The sequence below is a fragment of the Dasypus novemcinctus genome, chromosome 1, assembly GCF_030445035.2.
Source record: "Dasypus novemcinctus isolate mDasNov1 chromosome 1, mDasNov1.1.hap2, whole genome shotgun sequence".
Taxonomy (NCBI): domain Eukaryota; kingdom Metazoa; phylum Chordata; class Mammalia; order Cingulata; family Dasypodidae; genus Dasypus; species Dasypus novemcinctus.
The window spans coordinates 61,984,482-62,001,004 of NC_080673.1; the positions used below are offsets into that span (position 1 = coordinate 61,984,482).

Sequence of the window (16,523 nt, forward strand, 5' to 3'; positions counted from 1 at the left end):
TGGAGATTATCTATTCTAACCAAAACCTTTATTTTATAGAGAATAATCTGAACCACAGAAAACTAAGGGATTTGCTTTCAGTCACATGGCTAATTGGTAGCAGAAAAAAATTTTTATTATTGTAAGGGAAGCAAATATGAATGGAAGCAAGTTGTACCCCCACGCCAGATCCATATTGTGCTAAAATACATCAGTACTACCTTGGTTTCTAATAAACACAGTTATTCTCTTGTTTGGTATTCTGAAAATGACAACTTTGACATTTTTATAAATCAACTTTATAAATTATGTGGTATTAGCTTTTAAAGTTATCTACAAAACCATTCTTATTTCACTATTTACAATTGCAGGTATGTACTAGTGTTTTAGAGTTGATGCCAAAGAAATAGGTGGAACTTTTAAAACTATAAGTGGACTCACTTTATAGACCCTTTATCTTCCCTCAGTAACTTTTTTTTCTCATTAACAGTCAATTCTCTTTATTTTTAAAATTTTATGTACACATAAATGATCTATATAAAGTACATTCAATATAGAAAGCTTTATCTATTTGATAATGTATATAACATTTCACAATTACACTAATCCCTTACATTGATGTCCACTTCTAAATGTTTTTGCACAAGCTCCTTCTCATTCAATCTGGTAAAGTCAGTTATACATACCAATATGTAATGTGAACTCTCATTTTAACCTCAGTAACTTTTTGACTCAATTAGCAGCAAAATGCTTGCTGGTGCTTTTCAGAAAGTGTTGACAGTGATTCTACCATTCTTTCACAGGCAGGACATGGTGCGGTCAGGGACATAGTCACAATAGAACTCCCAGTACCTTTAAAAATAAACTTATTAGGACTCTCTCAAAATTACTCACATGAGAGATTCAAGACTGCACGTAGGAAAAAAAAAAGTTTAACCTTTACATTTCTAGAACAAGGCTTTAGAAAAATTATGAATATTTTGTTATATATTTAATTTAACAAAATCTATCTAGTGTTTATGTGTTAAATCAATATACAATAAAAAATATTGTACTAGGAGTAACAATTACAAAAGTTTTCTAGGCTTAATTTATCTCACTTTAACAAGCCCTTTTACTGCCTACAGAGATTTAAAAATGCACATTTATCCCCTAAAAAGAATCGGTTTTCTCATAAAGAGGGTAAAGGCAAAGTAGGGAAAGCTTATGAATTTTGTATTAGTCTTAAGAAACATATTGGATATTGAACCAGAATGTCCAGATTCAACTGTTGAAATTTTATGATTTTTAAGTAGTTTATTTGCAATGATAAAGATTATTTCTTCTCACATAGCCTTAGTATTTATAATATTTGACAATACACCCAAAGAAATCAGAAATTGTATCCCTTAGATTAATATCCAGGACATAATAGCTTTAAAGTAAAAGTGTCTAAGCTCCAGAAAATTCAACTGAGATAAATATCACATGAGATATGTATATCTCATTGAAAATTTGAAATTTTGTTAAATAGAATAACTGAATTATTTTAATTTAGTCACTAATAGCTTTTTAAAAAGAAGGTAAGATTGTGTTATTTCAAACCTTTTCTTAGAGTATTTCTACTCATATCAAGTAGATAATTCAGCTATAAGATTTTCCTAATTTATTTTCCTTGATTCTTTCATTTATCATTTTTCATAACAAATTCAGTTTCAGATCAGACGATCCAACATTTTTTCACTAGTTTATCTTTTAGCAGCGAGATATTCACTTTAAAGTATAAAATTAGGTAACATCATTGGCAGAAAGTAAAGTGAAAATGAATATATACATGTACTGTGTATTAATCAGTATTAAATAAAATAATCTGTTTTATAATATCATATATTATCATGAATTATAAGATAGGTCAGCAGTGTCATGGGACTACATTATAGCTATTATAAATTACCTTCTCATAATGGTAAAGAGAATAAATCTCCAATACGCAGTAAATAAATAAATAACCCTTTGCTTTGTAGTCATCTTAATAGAATAAAATTCTATTTTCCTATACCCTTGAAATAAAGTTACCTGTTTCAGAAAAAAAAAACCCTTGAATTTAAGTGATTTCAAATTAAGATGTTGTTGATGTGGGAGGGGTGGGGTGGGTGGGGTGGGTGTATATGGAGACCTCATATTTTTTTAATGTAACATTTAAAAGAAAATAAAGAATAAAAAAAATGATTCCAAATTTATTTGTTTATACCAATCAGAATTTAAAACACTTTAGTAAATTAGAATTGTTAGCCAGCAAAGAAATTCAACCTTATAAAATAAATTAGAACAAATAAGTAGGGTCACAAAATAACTCAAAAACAAACTGGAAAGTTTTATGAATAAAAGGAAAAAATATTAATAATTACATCAAACATAATCTTGGGCTGTCCTGGAAAACCCAGAAAATATGATCACCCTACAAATAATATTACATTATTTTCAAAATAAATTGGAATTATTATTTACAGGTTGAAGATTTTTCTTTTAATAATAAAAATGAGAAAATGCTGATTTTTAGAAAACATCACTGACGTAGTTCAAGGACAAAAGAAACTCAGGGGTAACCACCCAACCTAAAACTAATTCATTATGTGAAAAAAATGAATGTACTAAAAATCTACATCTTAGTATAAATGTAGAAATTAGTCAACCTAATATGAGCTTTAAATAAGTAAAATATTTCTAATTTGGTTAAAAGATTGCTATAGGCAAGGCTATTAGCACACATATTTTATGTTCATTTGATTTGATCAGGATACAAAAAGAAACTGTTTCATAATAATAACACTGAAGGTTAGCATAAGTAATATCAGATATCTCAGTTATAAATTAAATTTAAAAGGCATATTTTAATTGATGCTTAGAATTACAGGTGTTGCCTTTGCTTAAAGTCCACCTATTCTAGTACATCTCTGAGTAATATAATCACCTTTTATTAAATTTACTTCTTCCCACTGATCTCTTAATTCAGATATGCAGATCTGAATTGGACAAATATTAGAGCTGACGTTGAAGGTGAGACAAATTAGAAAGGGGAGGGAAGTAGTCCTATATTTCAAAAACTAATCCCACTTATCTGAAATGCTGCCAGGAAATGAAATATATTATTACCACCGTTATAGTCACATTTTCTTTGTTTCAATATTTTTAAGAGTTTAGTTACAATATTAAATAATCATTTACTCTTTTGGAACTCTATGGGTAAACATTGGATAAATAGCAAACTAATATTATCCAAAAAATAAGTGGATTACTATGATTATACTTTAGCGGCTTTCCCAAGGGTAAGTATTCCAAAATGTTTAGTAAAGTACCTATACATTACCTGATGTATTTCATGTGAGGGAGAAAGGTTTAGATACATTGAATCTCTATGCTTTCTGCTTAATTCTATACATGTTTTGGAATTAGCAAAGCACATTTGGAGAATTTTTGCTTCTTCTTTTCATTTTACAAATGCATTTATTTCCAGCTATGCATATGTCGGAATTGGGTCCTTCAAAATCAGTAAATGGTATTATCTTGAGTCAAATCTAAATATAAGAAAGAGGTTGTCTGTGTTCCATTTAAAATTTATTTATTCATGCACAGCATTTATTCCTCACTAGTGAGTCAAAGAAAGTTAAAATTTTAAGTTATTTACCTTAACATCTAAAGTATAGTATGAAAAAGAGTCAACTATCTATCTTATGATTTAGCTTATGTATATTTTTATGAAAATTCCATGATGTATATTTTTCTTTACACTGTTGTTGCCTTTGATAATCTACAAAATATGACATTAAACTGTGGACATTTAAATATTCTGATGAATCACTTCAGAAGAATGACTGGAATATGTATTTAACAAAAAATAATTGTAGAAGTATCAGTACCAGTATACTGTTTATCTACAGAATTACTCGATAAAAAATTTTTACACAATATATTAAAATGGTAATCTAATTAGTTGAATGTATTCATTACCATACTTTCATAGCTGGAAGTAATATACCCTTTAAATTTTATACAGTATAAACCATAAAATCTAAAGTGATACATTTTCCTTGTGAAGTAATTTAATCTGTTTCTGCAAATGAAAGAAAGAACAGCCGTCAAACATCTCAGATGACTGAGACTCTCCACTACTGTGACAAACTTACAGAGGCTGAGATCAATAACCTACTCCAGAGCTCTAACAAAAGTTTAATGATCTTCATGGTCAGGACACTTCTTTATATATGACTTGAATCTGTGTTATAAGAGTTTGAGCCCATTACCCCTGTGGAAGTCAGAAACATCTGCTTTCTGTTCTCTGTGTAAAAGCATATCACATACTGAAAGACAGTTTTAAAGTAAGAGATCTGTAAAGCTTAAATAATCATTTCTTTTGACTTTTCTCTTTTATTCTGAACCATTTTTGAGGATATCCTTTAAAATCTCTCTAAAGATTTTTTTCCCCCATTTCATCCTAGAATTCAGAAATGGTTATAGTGGCATTAACTATGAAAGTAGGGTAACTGCTTGATTTGTCTTTTATCTTCTTGTTTGAATAGCTTTATTCTAAAAATTAGTTGTTATTGTTCAGATAGTAAATGATGGTTTCTTCCTCACAAAAAAATACAAACCTACTTAAAATTTAAAAATCTATATTAAAAATAAAAACATTAATTGTATGTTGTAGTTTATTATGGATTATTAAAAAGCTGAAACCCATTTATTAGTATACCCATGGTCATCTTTCTGTCCAATGTCTTAATGTCTTAGTGCAACATAGATTTCTGAGTTCTTATGTGTATTTCATAATGTTCACATTATTTTCTTTTGATATTTGCATTTTTATTTCATCATTTTTATTTTAGTTTAACAGAGATAAGGGATTATAGAATAAATCTGGGAAATCAGAAATTATTTGTGGGTAGGGTCCTGATTGGTAAACTTGATTAGTCTTTTAGAAAGCAAACTTTGTGAGATAAATGATTCAAACAATCCTTTACACTATTATTTTAAGAGATATGCAGCAAAACCAAATGTTTACCTTTTGTTTAGTCCATCTGCATAGGCATTGCTTAGGACATTGCTTAAAATCAATAATTATTAGATTAAAATATAAATTCATCCACATTTTAAAAGATAAGAAAATTGACACATATAGATCTGTGGAATAGGAATGTATATCAATGAACAACTGAAATGGATCATTTTATATCAATGAATGATGGAAATGGATCATTTTTAAGACAGGAGACAAGCATGGTAAGCATAATATTCTCTTCAGACATAAATGCCTCTACCAACCTTGGCAAACTTAAATACTCAGTGATTCTTCCTAAAGACTTACCAAGATTGCTACATTGTATTTGTGATAGAAATTATATACCAATATGAAGCCTATGGATTAAAAATCAATTTTCTCAGTATGAATAGTGTATTCAAAGAAGAAATTTATTTTATAGACTTTAAGTTACCTTTGTGCTCAGCAGAGTAGATGAACTGTGAAAGGTCCTGAATTTAACACCAAGGAAAATTTTAGAATCTGAAGGTGCTGAGTGTTTATTTTTAAACCAAATTTTATTGCTATGGGAAAGGACTTAATTAACAGCTTTGAGGATAGGGGTTTCTATTTGTTCACAAGTACAGACTGCAAGACTATTATATTGTTTCCCTTGCATAGCTTTGTATCAGGAAGTGAGTACCCCTGGAATCCCTTCTGGAGAGAGGGCCCAATGGTATTTAGAAATTTATACATACATGTGTGTGTGTGAATGTGCATGTGAATATGTGCCTGTGTACATGTTTTTTTAATTCAAAAGTACCTTCTCACAAAGTTGGTAGTACATTTAAAACTGGTTCACTAGGAAATATCTACTCTATGAGTGATTGCAACCATGTCAGCTACCTCTAATTTCTTAACAGGATAAATATAATGATAGTATCTCAATTTTATTTTCTGTTTAAAATATTTACCTCTAATTAATTATCCTAAAGAAGAGTGCATTGAACTCTAACACAAAAGAGTGATCATATATTAACTCCTTTAATTAAGACGATACAGTTTGAAAATATTAACATTATATGAATTGAATTTAGCAAGATATTTAAAAAACACAATAATCATTTATAACATTTCCATCTAGACACATGAATTGTCAATATTCAGAAAATCTATTTTAAATGCACTAAACCGTTACATTTTTAAAATTGAAACACTTGTAATATATTAAAAAAATATGCTTTCTTATACTTTATAGACTGGAGGGAACAAGTCAAAACTTATCCAAAAGTGACAAAAATTGTTGCCTTGAAAAGGGAATACATTTTCCCTGAAGGGAAGAAAAAAGTAAGCCATCTCCCCCCTCACCCCCCTCCCCGCCACTACCTCTATGACAGTTTGGCCCCTATACCAGGCTTTCTTTGACAAACAAAATGTGCCTTATTAGTCTCTTAAAATCAAGATTATTTTAAAATGCACCAGCCCTACATTAGCATATGCTTAGGAAATTTTAGCATATATGTCTCTCAATGTTGATAATATCATTGAAGTTTTTCTGCAACCATCTATAATAATCCTTTAAAACATGGAAATTGGAATTTGTTCTAGAAATATTTGAAAATTACCTTCTTTACCTTGGCAATAAAGAAGTACTCTTGAAATTTTTGTTGAAGACAATTCATTTAATTATATCTTACTTTTATAATAATAAAGAATATGCTCTAATTAAGTTAGATGAATACCATTATTTTGTGTTTCTAGAATTCTAACATGATATCCATAAATTCCTTTAAAGAATAAATGGTGCCTAATATTTTGAGAATTACAGAGCTGACAATATTTACTGACATTTAGACACTTGTATTTCGAGTAGTTTCCTTCAAAACATCATTATAAGGAGATGTAATTAGTTACTTTCCTGAAATATTGAAATTAGCATTAATTTGCAAAGTAGAAGGCATGCAAAATGCCTAACTAGGTTGGTCATTCCTTAAATATAGAAATGTGTCTGTAAAGACCCATTTATAGTAAACAAAAATATTGTATCACAATATTCACCCAACTACTCCTGATGTGCACAGCATCATCTTTTATAGGAAAAACAAGCATAAATTCCTGCAATGTGAGTTGCAGAAAGAAGAATAAGTACATAAAACAATGTTTTAAAAGTAGATAGCCATGTATCTAATGGCATACTTAACTAAGGGTAAGATTTTGTATAGCCTTAAGGAATTAACTATGGAAATAAGTGATAAATCATCCAAATTCCACACCACAGGCCATGGGGTCCAGCGATGCCCAGAGATGTACTCACCAGATGCAATGGATGTGTCATGATGATGGGGGAGAGTGTTACTGTGGGGGGAGCGGTGGGGTGGGGGTGGTGGGGGTGAATGGGGACCTCATATTTTTTGAATGTAGTATTTTTTAAAAAATGAATAAATAAAATAAAATTTTAAAAAAAGAGACACACAAAACTGAAAGAATTAGAAACTGTATAAAAAGATGGTGATTTATTTAATATACCAATGACCTGATTTCCCCTAACATTATTCAGTTACTTCTATGTCAAAGTATATAGCTGATTCAAAGCAGGATGTGCAGACTAGAGGGGAGTTGAAAATCTGACAAGGGAAAAATGATAATTGACCATGGAGATGGACACAGAAAACAATCCCATCCACATACACTCACATATACACTAATTCGGGCTAAGAATTCCAAGGCTATAGGCTTCAGTAGGGTTGCCTGATAAAATACAGGATGCTCAATTACACTTGAAATTTAGTTTAGAAATGAACAACATTTTGGTATAAGTGTGTCCCATGGAATATATGGGTATTCTGTATTTTTATTTGCTAAATCTGGCAATCATATCCTCAAGGAATCTGTTCCACAATCACACAGATAATGCTAGTTATCGCTGAGGCAAGAAAAACTTTGCACTGTATTTTCTAATTATTTTGTATGATTGTAGTTCGTGTAATAATTTAATACATATTTCCATCAATATAATTTAAAATGAATGTTCAGCACCCAAAAGGAAGTAGAGAAATCAAATTCAATTAGCCAAAATATAAATTTATACTTAATGCACGATTGTCAAGCATGAATATAATCTTGTCTTTTAAATTATTTCTTTGTATTATGATGAAATTTTAATCCTGGTTTATGATTGAAATCTTTTTGTTTTCATGGAACAGATATAAAATGCCCTTTCTCCTTTTCACAATAAATACAATTTTAAATTATTTATTCTAAAATCTAAACCTAGATAGACATTTTAGTTTTAGTTATACCCAGAAACACATTAAAAGCAACTTCTCCCTCCTTTGCATTTAACCTAGTGTTAGCTGATCAGAAATTTTAAAAATGATGGATAGTCATCAAACTCAGCCTTAAAAAAATCACAAAATTGCTAAAATATTCAAAAAATATTATATCTATATCATGCTGGTCAAAGGTTAAAATTAAATGTCAAGATTTAAATCCTTAGTTATATTACTCCATTACTTTAAATTTTACATTCAATTATAGTCCATTTTAAGTATTGCAAATATTTAAACAACTAATAAGTTAAACATGTCATTTTATACTTATACTGTCTATGAAAGATATCACATTAATTAGAGAGAAAAGATCAAATTTTAAATAATTGACTCTTTGGGGAGCCAATAATGAAGTTAGATTAAAAAGTAGTGATAAGGTATATGTATAGATAAAGTAGCTGTATTATTTTAAAATAGGACAAATGTGCAAGTCTCCCTACATATGTCATAATAAAGTTCTTGCTAAAATCAGAATTCTGTTATGTTACTAAAATTTAAAAAATATATCAATAGCAGCAGCTGAGGTACCCTTTCCATTTTTGCTGCGACAAAACACAAAAACACAGATAACTAAGAAAAAATCTGAATATTGCTTATGCAATAATTATGATGAATAAGAATACCAAAGAATTAAGATCTGTTAAATGGAAACCCCAGAAACTAAGGAAATTCGGATAAATTGTCTCCATGTATAGTTCATATGGTATTTTGGTCAAAATCAACAGCCTGCTTCCCATAATCATGTATCCACTGTGGTTCTCCTTTTATGTTCATATTTAAGATCACCTTTAATTTAATTAATATTTACATATATGTTTGTTAATGACATGTGGCAGAAAATTGAAAAGAAATAGATTAGTAAAATTAACAGTTGATGATGGTGAAAATGGAAGTTTAAAGAGTTGTGTAACAGAAAGTGATGGATCAGAAAAAAAGCATATTAAAGCTCATATAATTAAGGCAGAATAAAAAGAGTACAAAAATCATGTAAAGCAGAAAAGAGATGAAATCCAGGGAGTATTTTAGGGTGGGAAATGGGTTGTTTTGGGCAATCTGAGACTACAAGAATTACAGAATATTAATTTATCTTAGCCAGATATCTAAAGAGAAAAATATGACATTTGCTTCTTTGATTTTAAGATGTTTTATTTATTATTGATTGATTGATTATATGTTGATTCATTGATGCATCGATGATTCATTGGGAGTCTGCTTAGCTCTGGACACAGTTCTGAGACATTGGAATTTGATGAGATATTGGATAGGGTAAATTTTTCTCCAAAAGAATTCACAGTCGATGAGCAAACAGAGAAGTATAAAAATTGTCTTACAAAATATTTTTAAAACAGTAGTCATGTATAAGAATCTGTAAGAAATTACACAAAGATGTGAATATATCTCTTCGTTGGGGAAGGCTTCTCATTTTAGAGAACTTGAATTGAATCTTCATTGACGTAGGTAGTAGATGGCCACACAGATGGGGCCGAGGGGTATTTCTGTACAAAAGAGAGCATTCCAGAGAGAGAAGAAAATGTGAAAAGGTAAGAAGGTCTGAGAAAACCTAGCGAATCAAGAAACTGACAGTTTTGAATGGCATGAAGCAGAATATGTTGGCAAAGATTAATTATAAAGAACTTTTAACTAGTAAAAATGTGAATGTTATTGTGGTGCCACAGAAAGCCACTGTACATTTCTTAGAGAAATGCATTAATCAGTGAGCAGTAAAAGCCAGCTGGTAAAGTTGAAGAGACCCCGTTATTTGGGTGAGCTAGTCAGAAAGGAACACAAAAGAAAATGTGCGTGTGTCTTCTCAAAGAGGCCAATAGAGGACTCAGGGCTTATATTTTACATATCTGGAAATAGCTAGCATTATGCCACTCTGAATTGTCAAAATGTAGCAGGCCGTTTTTCAGTGGAAAAGACTGCCTGGTTATTTTGTGACTGAAAACTCAATTCTAAGGTTAACGCCAAAAGGAAAAAAGTGGTAAAATGAGCTGCTTAAAGAAGTAATTCTATGCCACTCACTCAAGTCTCAGGCAGTGTCAGTGGCAATAAAAGCTAGGAACCTATAGAAGTAGACTGGGCATTTTTTCCTACAAATTTTAATGAAGAATAAATAAGGTAGATAATGATCAGAGGCAGATAATAAATTCACTTTACAGCTATGAAGCTAAATCTTTTTTTTTAAATGTAAGTTTGCTGCTAGGCTGAGATTTTTCTTTCATGGAGAGACATTCACTAGTAAATCTTACCCTAGGAAGATCTGTTTTTACAACTCACAGAATTAGTGCAGATACAGATAAATTTTTAGTTACAGAATTTAAAATAATATATTTAAGTAATTAATGTTCCCACACAGTTAATTGATCAAGTCTCTTCTATACAAATACAACACCAACCATATTTCAATGTAGCTAATATTGTTAGCCTCTTTCTTTATGTCTACTTTTCACTTTCAAAAATCTTAAAAGTTAAAATAAATGGAACTATATTTGCTTTTTTCACTGCTTTACCATACAATAGAAAACTTATATAGTATTTGGTACCTTACCTTTGTCATTCTACTGAAATTCACTTTCTTGGCTGTTCCTAATTGATCATTAGTCTCCAATCAAAATTGACTCCTTCCATGATCATGAAATTTTTATTATTACCAGGAAGGCAAACTTCTCACATTCATCCAGTCTTGAAGATTGAGAATCATCCTTAATAACTATGTTTTCTATGTTTTATTGCTACATTTAGCCCTCTAATTCTAAAAAATATCTCGTTGCTTTCATATGAAATGTCTTTTCTCCAAAAGCAATTCCTTCATGTTCATTCTCCATCATGAATATTCTTGTTCAGTCTCTATTGCCACAAAGTTTAACAACCACTTTAATACTCCACCAATACAACCCCATATCACAAATCCTTACTGACTTTCTCCTAAATAATGTCTGGAATCAGCTGGTCTCAAATAAAAAGCAGGGTTCTTCCTCACTAGCTATTAAACCACTGGGCATGTCTTTTCCTCAGTTCATCATCTGTAAAATGAGGACAGCAAGAATATCCACTTCATTTGGTTATTGCGAAGATTAAATTGATTAGTTTCTGGAAAGTGATGAGAATAGTGCCTGGCTTAGAATGAGCTGTCAGTAATTGTTAGCTACTATTACTACCGGTATTACTATTTTTACTGAAAACATACTAATCTGTCCAACACTTAACTTTCAAACCTTAACTTCCACTATCCCCCTGGATTTATCTTAACAGATTTGGCAACCTAGAGTATTTACTTTTCCATATTAATTATTTGCTCTCTATTTGTACACCTTTATTCATGCTATCCCATATTCCTAGAATGCTCTTTGTCTCTGTCAGTTAAAATCATAAAGAAAATACTTGAGTATTGTCCCCGAAGTACAACATTATGAATCCTTCCTTGATTACACTGCAAGATATTCTTTCCAAAAAATATTTTCGTTCTAATAAACCAAATATCTTATTTATCTGCTAATGTAATGAGAAACTTGATGCTACACAGAATTGCTAAAAATCATTGCATCTTGAGACTGAAAATGCTTAATTGCAGTTGACTATAAGAGTTCCATTCACAAACATAATATTAAAAGATAAACAAATATTTTTAAAATTCCATAGCCGGGAAACATTATTTAATGCAGGAAGATTCAAAATTTTAAGAAAAAATGAGAAATTTTTGTTTTCATATGAGTCATGAATGTAAAATGAAGTAAGACTATATACATTCTTAAATGCTATTGAGTATTAGAATTTAGTTGTTAGGTCTCTTATTATTCAGATAAAACAGTACTATACATGTGAAATTGATGTAAAAGACAGAAGATGGAAAATATATAGAATTATAAAAACATGAGAATTGTACAGAATCCAATGAATTAACCATAAGAAGAAAGTAAATTTGGGTGACTTCTTAGGCTTTTATCCAGTGGGCTCCTGACATCATCAGCTAATCCTGTCTGACTTTGAAACAGAGAGGTAAAACTGAAAATGACAATCTGAGAAAATCAGGTTTATCTCATATTGAATTTTAGTGAAAGAAAAAACAGGCAAGGAAATTTTTGGGTTTCGATACATTCAAATATTGATGTAGAGCAGATATAGATATCTTCAGAATATATTACAGAAGACCTAGCTTTCCACACTAACAAACTGTTTTCAGTCACTTTATGGGATGATTTTAGGACATCTGTGTCCCACACAGGGATATCAGGACTCTTATGAGTCTATAACATTCCGTGTAAGCCCAGAATTTATACTAATGGGATAGTACAATTATCAATATTCAGGTAAGTCAAATTGTATGTAGTATCAAGTTTTATTACTTTAACATTTTATTTGGCCTGAGGAAATATAGCCTATTTCTTTTTCTACAATCTTAAAATATAATATGATGGTTCCTATATTAAAAGATAAAAATCTGTTGTTTCAAAAAAGTGTATTCTTCATCAGCTTAATTTTACTGCTTGTACATCATCAACTTTCTTCACTCACTGTAAATATACAAATTAACTAAAATAATGAGAATATGAAAATTTAAAAGTCATAGTCATGCTTTTGTAACTAACATCACTATAAAATGAATAAAGATTAATCTTTGTTAGGTATAATCCTTTTGGTTCTATACTCTTTGTCCCACTGGTTTCACTGATTAAAAAATAAAACTGGGGCTATGTACTTTTAAAGCATATGTTTTACATGAAAAAAAATATGCACCGAAGATATAACTTAGTGATATATAGTGAAAAGCACATTTGAGATTGATTTTTCTCTGGAAATAGAAGAGAGCATAATTAGTTCAGTTTAAGCCCAGAATTTTAATTTGTCCATACTCAGGCTGATGTCATTGTTCCAATTTTAACTGAATATATGGTTGTCTTGAACACTTAATGAGTGCTTCCTTTGGGTCAGGCACTAACTGCTTAAAATATTAAGTCATTTACTCTCCACAATGAGCTTTTGAAGATCTGTGTCACAGAGAAGGAAAATGAGTTATAGGAAGGTTAATGATATTACTAAGGTCTCACAACTAGTAACTGGTTGGGTTAGTACTTAAACCACTGCAGACTGGCCCCATAACTAGAGCTCATAACTGTACCACATCACTTCTCTGGGATGGGAATGTATATAAACACCATAGTTCTAAAAATCCATAGGTGTCTATGAGTCCAAAAAAGTCAAAGCAAATTTTGAAAACAAAATCAGAAAATTTCTAAGTTATAATAAAGTCAAAATGCATAAAATGAGTAATGCTTTGGAAAACCCATCCTAATAATTATAAGATTAGATTATTTTTCAATGTTTACTGAAGAGACCACAATCCAACCAGTGAGCAGGTACATCTCATTTACATTGTAAAGGGAGTTGAAAACTTATCACTAGTTCTCTATATAATATGACCAAAGTTGATTAATTCGTTTAAAAAAACCCGAATGCAAGTCTGGTGGGACAAAGGGGTTTAGAAGAATAAATGTCAATCATTAAAATATTTTCTGCCTGTTTCTAAGCTGCTGTAGAACATATGATGATGAGATGACCTTACCTGAGTATTTTGGTCTGTGTAGTAGGTACAGTTCTTTATGTCAAATGATACATTAGGCTATGCATGGTCACTAGTAATTAAGTTGGTCTAATTCCACTTACAGTCCCAACCAGAGTCCTGATATGATTTTAATATTCCTTTGGACAGCTCTAACAGGAGAATTTCAACTTATTCAATTATTATATTTATATTTTGAATTAAGATATTGTCTAATTTATACATCAGTTTGTGATGAGTTTCATGAGCCTTTATCATTTTCCAATATAGCATGCCTTGAGAAGGTATATATAATTTAGATCTTTGACAAACAAAACAGACTGGAATGTAATAGCTGCTCAAATAATGAATTCTCCTGAATGTGGGTCACACTTGTCAACAGCTTGGAAGGACTTGCCTAAATCAGCTGGTTAAAAAACTTTTTTATAGTTTAAAACTATCATGCTGTTTCTTCATATTAAGTAATAGTTCTAAGAAAAATAGGACCAATTTCTATCAATTTGAAATTAGAGAAGAAAGTAAGTTGAATATGAAGAACTTTAAAAGATTTTTAAAAAGAATATAAACAAAAAAATTAACTTCAAAGCAATATAATTATGTGCTTTGTAAAAAATGTTAAATCTTTTAATTTAAAGGGAAAGTAATCTCCCATATTAGATATATAAAAACTTTACCTAAGCATTATGAAAACATAATTTCTACAAAGAATTACTACAAAGCAGGGAATCTAATTCTTAAGTAGTACATTCCTAGATCTCAAGTTCAATTTTAGGTGGGAGAAATAAAAATTAAATTATTCAATGTGATGTATTCCCTAAACATAATTCTAATATAAACCTACATTTAAAAGTAATAGTAATTTCAATATTAGTTAATATTTTGGTGTTATAAAGAAAAATTATCTTCATGCCATTGTAAAATATCATTTTAAAGTATGGATTTCCTCAATACCTAATGTAATTTAAATTTAAATGTTTTGAATATGCTTCCATGTAACAACAAAATTCTTCGCTACATTTTCTATTACCAAACAATCCATTTGCCTACATAAAATTTAATATATTTGTATACTTATAAAATATCCATGCATCTGATATAATAAAAAAATTAAAAATAAAAATAATTTAAAAATTATTCAATATAGCCTGAAATACAGAAGATTTAGTCCATGATCCTTGGCTAATAACTGTCATTTTGTATACTTATGAAATCGGTATCTTTACCATGTCTTATTTCATTTATTCATGTCTATAAAATAGGTGCTCAGTAGGAAGTTAATTCCATTTTTATTAAATTTAGGTTTAGTTAACACAGTTCCCCATCTGATTATTTCTTTCATTTTATTTTTCTTAGGTGTACAGTACCAAAAAATACTGCAGTGTTGTCTATTCTTCAAAATGTTAACCCAAAATATAATGGTCATATATGGCTATTTGCTATAGCTTTTGAAATATTTATGGAAGCCTCTATTACTAGTAAGTTTAAGACAGCAGGTCACTTAACCTTGAATCATTAATGACAACTGCTTCATTTGTATTTAATTGCAAATCATTTCATAGCAATTGTTACCAAGGATTTTTCTTTAAATCCAGCAGAGAATAATATGATGCCAAAAGTGGAATATTCTCACTGTAAAAGAAATAAGCCAGCTCAGTAAAGTGAATAGTCAATATCTGACAAAAAAACTGTTATTTGAAATCTGTAGTAATCTTTTATAAATTATTATTATATAATGTAAAGTCTTAAAAATTCAAGCTTAGTTAATATGCTTATTAATATAGTATTATGTGCATTAAGATGCATATTCTTATATGCAATCTATGTTATTATTACATTTAAAAATATACTGGACATTTTCATATGCAGCTTTTACAGTCTATTTTTCTCCCCAAGTTTCCTTCTAAAACTACGATCCCTTAATTTTTGTGCATGGACATTTCATCCTCCACAGCAATTCAATGTGTGAAGAAACAAAAACATTTTAACTAAACATTTTTTTTTTTTACTTTTCTAAAGTTAAAAAGATAAAACTCATCAACACACAAACAAGAATAGAGGGAAATAGACAAAAACCAAGGTTTTCCTCAGTTGCCTCTCCTTTTTATTTGAGTAAAATTAAGCTGCATTCCCTTCAGTCTTTTGCTAGTCCCTGTGTTTGGAAAACATTCTGCAGGAAATAAAACATGATAGGGCTAGGAACTATTATTCCACCAAATCACAAATGGCTTATGCTTATGTCTATAGTTTATAATGCTTTCTCAATAAAATTTTTCTCTATCCCCCAGAGCAAATGCAAGTGCTAGGGTCAAGATATTTCCTATAATGTGTAATTTAAATCTCTCTGGATGCAACATAGATCCATTTCTTCTTTACCCCTCTCAAAGAGAAAGATTAACTGATTAAAATCTTATCTGTGTAGCATTTGTTTAAATACTTAACATTTATAATGTCATTTCACCCCTTTTCTTCTCAATTCATAATCTCTCAAAACTTTTAAACTCTCTTCAGATATCCTATTTTCCAAAATGTTACTCTCTTTGTTCAGAGTCTCCTTTAGGCTTCAAATTCTGCAATTTGCCACAATCCACTAACCTGGGTTTAAAGAAATGCAAAATACAGACATGTTGATTTTTCTACTCTTGTTATAATCTGGTATTCCAAT

At 30.0% G+C, this 16,523-nt stretch overlaps 1 protein-coding gene across 4 annotated transcripts in view; it reads right to left on the minus strand.

The window, feature by feature from the left end:
- The window catches only part of PCDH10 (protocadherin 10), a 101,112-nt gene that overhangs the window by 62,189 nt on the left and 22,400 nt on the right, over window positions 1-16,523 (minus strand). The gene's annotated exons all lie outside the window — the stretch shown is intronic.